At 24.8% G+C, this 9,529-nt stretch overlaps 1 pseudogene; it reads right to left on the minus strand.

The window, feature by feature from the left end:
- Positions 1–752: 752 nt before the first annotated feature.
- LOC145099883 (valine N-monooxygenase 1-like) lies at positions 753–2,466 on the minus strand (annotated as a pseudogene).
- Between the last annotated feature and the right edge of the window lie 7,063 nt (positions 2,467–9,529).

Genomic DNA, 9,529 nt, shown 5'->3' on the forward strand with positions numbered 1-9,529 from the left:
CACCCTTCAACATATTTTATTGCAGAAAGGAAACATCGACATCTCCTAGAAACTACAAGATCCTTGTTAATTTCTGCTCAAGTTCCCAATATGTTTTGGGGAGAAGCTGATCATACCACCACTTACGTTATTAATCACATTCCTATTACGCACACTTCGGGAAGTCTCCTTATGAAATGTTGCTTGGGAAACTCCTATATATTTGAATAGTTTGATAACAATCTAACAATAACACAATATGTTGTGTTGATATTCTAATATTTTTAGTCTATTTTATATTTCATTGATAATTAAGTTATTAAATATAATTCTGAAAACTACTATAAAATAAATGCTCTAGTTATTTTTAATAATAATTTTTTAAAGATGTAATCCCTACTAATATTTGGATAATATTTCACCATCCATACATTTTATCTATCTATTTCTCAGCTAAAAATTTTCATTAATATGATTATCGTTAAATAAACACAACTCAAATTAATCAATTAATCTTCTGACAGAAAGATAGTAATTTCTCAATCTATATTTCTACTTCACTTTTAACACTTTTTCAATAGAGAAATTAAATATCCTCATACTTTTTGTTCCTACAAATCCTCCATCCCAATTAAATGATGACATGTGTAACATTTAATGCTCCTTTAATCAAATTTAATGATATTTTAGTAAACTAATATGATAGATGTCATCATTTAATTGGGTAAGAGGATTTGTAGGAATAAAAGTAGGAGGATATTTAAAATCTCTTTTCAATATATGGGGTATAAATGGTGAGACAAACGAGGCTTCGCAAAGGCTAACACTGGCTTAGCCTTCATCAAATCATTTACGTTTTCCTTTAAATCAACATATGGTTCATCTGGAGGCAAATCCCATGTAAACCCATGCACGATCCTCGCCAATAACATTATAGTTATGGTCGACCCCAACAACACTCCACCACATCCATGCCGACCGGTGCTAAATGACAACATTTTAAGGCTATGGTCGGTTAGCACCACTTCTTTAGCATCTTTCATGTGACGGTCCGGATTAAATGTTATTGGGTCCTCCCAAACATCAGGGTTCCGCCCTAGCCCTAAGCGGCTCAGTATCACATGACTGCCCTTAGGTATAAAGTATCCGGCGACAACAGTGTCACTAGATGACACGTGAGGGAGGTTAAAAGGCGCCACAGGGTGCAACCTAAAAGCCTCCTTCACACATGATTTAATATAGTTAAGTTTTGGTATGTCAGATTCTTGTACTAGTCGATCTTTTCCGACTACAGAATCTAGCTCTTGAACCGCTTTATTGAAGATCTTCGGACGTTTTATCATTTGTGCCATTGTCCATTCGATACCATTCGCTGGATTATCAACTATTGCTAACGTAAGTTCCTATAACACCACCAAAGTTATTAATCCAAATTGCATAAAAAAGATCCAAGTTTATGATGATAAAACAACAAAAATCACGTTAATCTTACATAGATTTGAGCTTTGATTTGATCTACGGTTAGTGGAGGGTTCTTAATGTTGATGAAAACATCAAGCAAATCGTCTTCTTTTTTCCTAACTCCATCTTTCCATTATCGAATCCTTTCATAAATTATACGATCTTGATACTTTCTTGAGGCATGTATAGCCTTCCTTATGATCGTCTCATGCCCATCAAAATCAGTTATCCACTGCAACCACGGGAAGTAATCTGATATAATAAATGCGTACAGGTAACCAAGAACTGTCAAAAGTGAATCAACATGCTCTATCTCTTCTTCCCCAGGTCCACCATCTGTGTTCCCTTTGCCGAAATACCTACTCCCGAACATGATACTCCTTATGACGTTGGCCAAGTATTGTTGCACAACAATTCGTACATTCACAATCTCTCCGGTGTCCTTAATATTGGTATAACATCGGTTGTAAATATACCTAAGAGATTAGAGATGCAAACTTTTAGCTATTATAGTTAATTTATTTCTTTATGCATAAAATGATGGCTCTGATTCCGATAAAGTGAGCATATTATGTCTACATACCTTAGCAGATTATCAGTTTCTCTGTCTCGTTTGTCTTGAAGCCACTTATGACGATGCGGTGATAGAGTCTTTGTGGCCAAGATTTTTCTCATCATCTTCCAATGATCACTCATTAGAACAAGAACGGTGGTCAAGTAACCACCGCTTGTCAGATAACCCGACATGCAGTTAGGCCTTGAAGAAAATATTCCATCTTTGTCCTTCAAGAACTCACAAGCAATCTGTGGATCACTAACTACAACAACATGAACGTTACCAACACAGATGCATAGGATCTTGGTGTTCATTTCATCCATCATGTTGTGTATCCATCGGAATGTAGGCTTGTTTCGAAGCATTGTATAAATGCTACCGATGTATGGCAATGGTTTTGGGCCTGGAGGCAGTGGTGGCCGGAGCTTGAAACGTATGTCCCTTATGAACCAGAAGACGCACACTGACATGAGAAAGAGAATGAGGATAATCATGGTGCAAAATGGACACTTCTTATCTTCGATACTACGTATTAAACTTTTATTTGTAAAGTTTACTCTTTATATATATATATATATATATATATATATATATATATATATATATATATATATATATATATTCTGTTGTATAAAAGAAAATGATTTCGATTAAAAAAATTAATATATCATTAATGTTGGTCAACTCAAAGAACACAAATAAGAATCATAAGTAACTAACCAATTAATTTCTTTGTCTGAGTTTATTGTTGTTTTCTAATTTAAAATGAGTTTGACCATGTTGGGTGAAATATAAATGACAACTTTTTTTTTTAAACTTTGTTTTAGTTTATTGTTGTTTTCTAATTTAAAGTTTCTATTAACTAAAGAACCAAACGAAGAACAAAATTGTTTAAAGGTGAATAATTACAGATCTTCAAAATCCATCGTAGGAGAGGAAATATATTGTTTTGTAATTTATTAGGAATATGTAATCATCAGGTTTTTGCTAATCAATTATGTAAAATATGAATTGATAAAGAATTAGGTCCTGAATAATCATATAGTGAATAAGAATAACTATTATGTGAAATATTACATATTAGTATATGTATAATGTTTTTAATTTAGTTATACTATAATTTAAAGATAATGTTTTTAGTTTTTAAATAGATTAATTATCATTAAATTAAGTATATATATATATATATATATATATATATATATATATATATATATATATATGAGTTTATAAGTGTTATAAGAATATAAATATACTTTGAAGTTTTACAATAATATAGTTTTAATTATGAACGTCTTTAAAAATATATACAAACTTTTCCTATTACAAATATATTAAATCTACAAATTATAATATAATGTCACTTTTATATGAACCAAGGAAGTATATATAATATCACTAGGTGTGAAACACGTGTATTACACGGGTTTAGTAAAAGAAAGTTTTGATAACCAAAGACCATGTTTATAAAAAAAATAAGTAACGATTGGGTCTGTAACTTTTTAATGAACCGCATAGACTATTTATGTAATTTGATTTTAATTAATCTATGCTAATAAAATTAATTAATATGAATTCATAAAATGGAATATACTATCTACATCAATATATATATATATATATATATATATATATATATATATATATATATATATATATATATATATTAATTAATTAAAATATTAATAGAAAAAGGAATTCAAAAATAGAAAGTTATTATATACATTAATTAATATATTTATAAAATTAATTAATAAGAGGTGACATTTAATAGGTGAAATTTGAATAAAAAAACTATAAAAATGACAAGTGGATATTAAATAATTCAAAAAAATCTAGAAAATGACAAATGTCAAAATGAAAGAGAAGAGGACATGTGGCAAAATCATTCTTATTTATTAGGGAAGATTATATATATATATATATATATATATATATATATATATATATATATATATATATATATCATACATACTTATAAAGCGAACATTTTTTCTTGAATCTCATGCATTTGAAACCCCCATTCTTTTTTCCTTTTACCACATTCATTTGAAACTCTCATGACTTTTCAATTTCTTTATAATAATAATTATAATTTGGTAATTAGGTTAAATAAATATCAAATCTAAAGTGTATTCATATATAAACTAAATTTCAATATTAAAATAATATCTTTAATTCTACTTATAAAATTATGTTTTTTTAACTTTTAACATATCATACTTAATTTATTAGTTTTAATATATTGTTGAATGTAAACCATTATCATTTTAAAGGTATAATTTTTGAACAACTTGTATAAAATACTTAAATTATTAATTAAAATATAACATTATAGGCTCAACTTAAATATAAATTTTATTTAACTTAAACAACCCAAAGATTATTATATAAATAATTAAAAGTGATTAATTGTAGTGTCTTTCTAATAATGATTGTAAGTTGGTTAATAAGGTTAAATAAATATCAAACCTAAAGTGTAATCATAAATAAAATAAATTTCAATTTTAAAATAATATCTTTACTTCTATTTATAAAGTTATGTCTTTAAATTTTAACATATTATACTTAATTTATTAGATTTAAAATGTTGTTGCATGTAAACCATTATCAGTTTAAAGATATAATTTTTGAATAGTTTGGACAAAATACTTAAATTGTTAATTTAAATATAATATTACAGTGTCAACTTAAATATAAATTTTAGTTCTACTAAAAAAACCAAATAATATTTTGTAAATAGTTAAAAGTGGTAAATTATAGTGATAAATGCAAAAAACTAAATTGTAATATCAGTTTAACTAAAATACTTCCTAAATATATTTATATAATCATTAAAAAATTTCAAATAAGTAGCTTAAAATAAATTATAATAACAATAGTTAAAAATAACTCTATATAAATGATTATATTGTTACCTTTAAAATCAAAAAATAATGTTTGATGTTTTAAATAATTATAATGATAGAAATTAAAACATTAAGCAAACATATTTTAAAAAATTAGTTAAAAATAACAACTATAAATAATATTAAACCATATATAATATTTAATTTTATTGATGTGTAACTCGCGAGTAGAAATCATTCAAACGATTGAGATTATGACGTTATAATAGATTTATATATTATTATACAATTCAAAATAGTCAATATATTATATCAAATTAATATACGAATTATTATATCAAATTTAACAACAATGTTAGTGTTATATTTTTAAAAATATATATTTGTAAAGACTTCAACTATATAGGTGTTTCTGTGCATTACAATGTCAACTCAAATATAAATTTCAGTCCCATTTAAAAAAAACAAAAGAATATTTTATAAATAGTTAAAAGTGATAAATTGTAGTGATAAAAATAAAAACTAAATTGTAATTTCAATCTAACTAAAATATTTCTTAAATATATTTTTATAATCGTTAAAAGTTTCCAAATAAATAGCTTAAAATAACTTACAATAACAATAGTTAAAAACAACTATATATAAATGATTATATTGTTAGCTTTAAAATAAAAAAACAATGTTTGATGTTTTAAATAATTATAATGATAGAAATTAAAACATTAAGCAAATAAATTTTAAAAAATTAATTAACAATAAAAACAACTATAAATAACATCAAATCATATATTATATTTAATTTTATTCATGTGTAACTCGCGGGTAGAAGTCATTTAAACGATTGAGATTAAGAAGTTATAATATGTATATATTATCATATAATTCAAAATAATCAATATATTATATCAATTTAGTATATACAAATTATTATATCAAATTTAACAACAACGTTATTGTTATATTTAAAAAATCATATATTTGTAAAGACTCCAACTATATAGGTGTTTCTGCGCAACGCACGGGCATTCGCCTAGTATACTTATAAAGGAAGCATTTTTCCTTGCACCACATTCATTTGAAACTCACATCTATTTTTCCTTTCACCACATTCATTTGAAACTCCCATGACTTTTCAATTTCTTTTTAATAATAATTATAATTTGTTTAATTAGGTTAAATAAATATCAAACCTAAAATGTAATCATATATAAACTAAATTTCAAAATTAAAATAATATATTTATTTCTACTAATAAAGTTATGTTTTTTAACTTATAACATATTATAATATATTGTTGGATGTAAACTATTATCATTATAAAGATATAATTTTGCAACAATTTGTATAAAATACTTAAATTATTAATTTAAATATAATATCACAGGGTCAACTTAAATATAAATTTTAGTGTAACTTAAACAACCCAAAGAATATTTTGTAAATAGTTAAAAGTGATAAATTATAGTGTCTTTCTAGTAATGATTATAACTTGGTTAATAAGGTTAAATAAATATCAAACCTAAAGTGTAATCATAAATAAACAAAATTTCAATTTTAAAATAATATCTTGACTTCTACTTATAAAGTTATATCTTTAACTTTTAACATATTATACTTAATTTATTACATTTAATATGATGTTAAATGTAAGCCGTTATCAGTTTAAAGCTACAACTTTTGAACAGTTTGGACAAAATACTTAAATTGTGAACATGGATATAACATTACAATGTCAACTTAAATATAAATTTCAATTCCACTTAAAAAACTAAAGAATGTTTTGTAAATAGTTAAAAGTGATAAATTATATTGATAAATGCAAAAACTAAATTTTAATCTCAATTTAACTAAAATATTTCCTAATGATATTTTTATAATTGTTAAAAGTTTTCAAATAAGTAGCTTAAAATAACTTACAATAACAATTGTTAAAAACAACTCTATATAAATGATTATATTCTTACCTTTAAAATCAAAAAATAATGTTTGAGGTTTTAAATAATTATAATGATAGAAATTGAAACATTAAGCAAATAAATTTTAAAAAATTAGTTAACAATAACAACAACTATAAATAATATTAAACCATAAATTATATTTAATTTTATTCATGTGTAACTCGCGAGTAGAAGTCATTCAAACGATTGTGATTATAAAGTTATAATAGATGTGTATATTATCATATAATTCAAAATAAGCAATATATTATATCAATTTAGTATACGAATTATTATATCAAATTTAACAACAACATTATTGTTTTATTTAAACAAAACATATATTTGTAAAGACTTCAATTATATAGGTGTTCCTGCACGTTACAATGTCAACTTAAATATAAATTTTAATTCGACTAAAAAAACCAAAGAATATTTTGTAAATAGTTAAAAATTATAAATTATAGTGATAAATGCAAAAAAACTAAATTGTAATCTCAATTTAACTAAAATATTTCGTAAATGTATTTTTATAATCGGTTAAAATTTCAAAATAAATAGCTTAAAATAACTTACAATAACAATAGTTAAAAATAACTTTATATAAATGATTATATTGTTACATTTAAAATCAAAAAATAATGTTTGATGTCTTAAATAATTATAATAATAGAAATTAAAACATTAAAAAATTAAATTTAAAAAAAAATAATTAACAATAACAACAACTATAAACAACATTAAACCATATATTATATTTAATTTTATTCATGTGTAACTCGCGGGTGGAAGTCATTCAAACGATTGAGATTATAAAGTTATAATAGATGTGTATATTATCATATAATTCAAAATAATCAATATATTATATCGATTTAGTATAAAATTTATTATATCAAATTTAACAACAACGGTATTTTTATATTTAAAAAGAAAGCATATGTTTGTGAAAACTTCAACTATATAGGTATTTTTGCGCAACGCGGACATTCGCCTAATAATAATATATAGTTAGCGGTTCGATGTAAGACCGGACGGAGTGGGGAGCGGGGAAGCCACGAGAAAGCTTCCCACATGGTGAAACACTGCACCGGGGGTGCGGGAAAGAAGCAGCAGGAAGAGGGTGGGGGGAGAGAGTCCCGCTCTCTCTCTCTTCTACCGATTGGCTGTGCATTTTTTTTCTTTTTTTTTTATTCCAAACGGGGAAGTGGGTTTTGATTGGACCAAAAAGTGAGGGAAGGGTTTCTCACCCATCCCTTGGGTTTTTAGTGAGGGAAAGGAAAATGAGGGGAAGAGGGGTATGACCCATCAAAAGTGAGGGAACCTTCCCTCCCACACCCTCCGGTCTAAAAGGAAATATTTTGCCTTTCAATATTTGATTAAATTAGTTTATCTTTCAATATTTGTTTAAATTTAATTAATTTTATTGCTGGGATACATGAAAAACTAAATGTCATTTTAACTTTTTACTGATTTCATGCATTATACTTGACATAGGGAAAAGATGATAGCTATGCTATCATCCTAACTTTTTATTGGTAATATAAAAAGTATATTTGTTTTCTTTTTAATTAATATGTACATGTATTTAACTTATTTTTTAATTTATACGTTTAAATTTCAATAATTTAAAAAATTGATGTTTTCAATAACTTATAACTAAATAGTTATAATTATCAATAAAATATGATAGTTAAATAAACATAAACTAATTTGAATTGTCAATTTTACAAAATATAATATTTATTACTTTTGAAAATTGTTTTATGCCATTGGATGAAATAGTTTGGAGATAATCTTATTTTCATTAAATTGTTTAAATATGATGTTTTTCATAGAAAAATTAAATAGACCAGAATCAAAACTCAAATTAGAAAATGATGTATCAAATCCGATTTAGTTTTATTATAATTTAGGTTGTTGATTTTGTTTGTACTCAAAATTTAGTTTTTAATAATTTAGGTTTTTTATTTAATTTGATTTTTTCTACACTTATTAATTCTCATATATAAATGTACTAATAAAAATATATGTTAATATTTTAATGGATAATAAACATAATTTACACAAATAATTTTCTTTTTTTTTTATAAATACTTTCCAACAATATTTCAAATACATATTGAAAACTGTATACAAAACTTAAAACTTCAATGAATTATAGTGTTGGCAATTGTAAATCACCATCATTTTTAACATTTATTTCTGTTAAAGTTCTATCTTTTAAATTTATACTTTTTGACAAATATATCTTCCGATTTTCTTTGAGCAATTAATCACTAAAAAGGAACTATCACAAATTCAAGCAAACGACGGCAAACGATATTTGGCTACCTTCGAGCTTTCGAAAGGGGACTAACTAACACTCGGAAACTAATCGCCGCCCGCAGCATCGCACGGGTAGCCTACTAGAGTATATATATATATATATATATATATATATATATATATATATATATATAGAGAGAGAGAGAGAGAGAGAGAGAGAGAGAGAGAGAGAGTCAAGATCAAATAAGAAGGAAAATTTTGGTAGGAAGGTAAGAAATTTTTTGTATGCATACTTTCTTAGCAAAAAAATGAAATGAATTATTAGATGATTCACAAGAAAAAATACCGAAAAAAAACACCTTCATGATTAATTTTTAGGTAAATCGACAAAAAAAATTTCACTTTTATGACAGTTTTAATGAATATCAACAAAATCATCATAAAAATGAATCATCGAAATGTTTTTTCGGGATTTTTTG

The sequence above is a fragment of the Lactuca serriola genome, chromosome 4 (genome assembly GCF_051521515.1).
Source record: "Lactuca serriola cultivar US96UC23 chromosome 4, Lser_US96UC23_V15, whole genome shotgun sequence".
NCBI classification, from domain to species: Eukaryota; Viridiplantae; Streptophyta; class Magnoliopsida; order Asterales; family Asteraceae; genus Lactuca; species Lactuca serriola.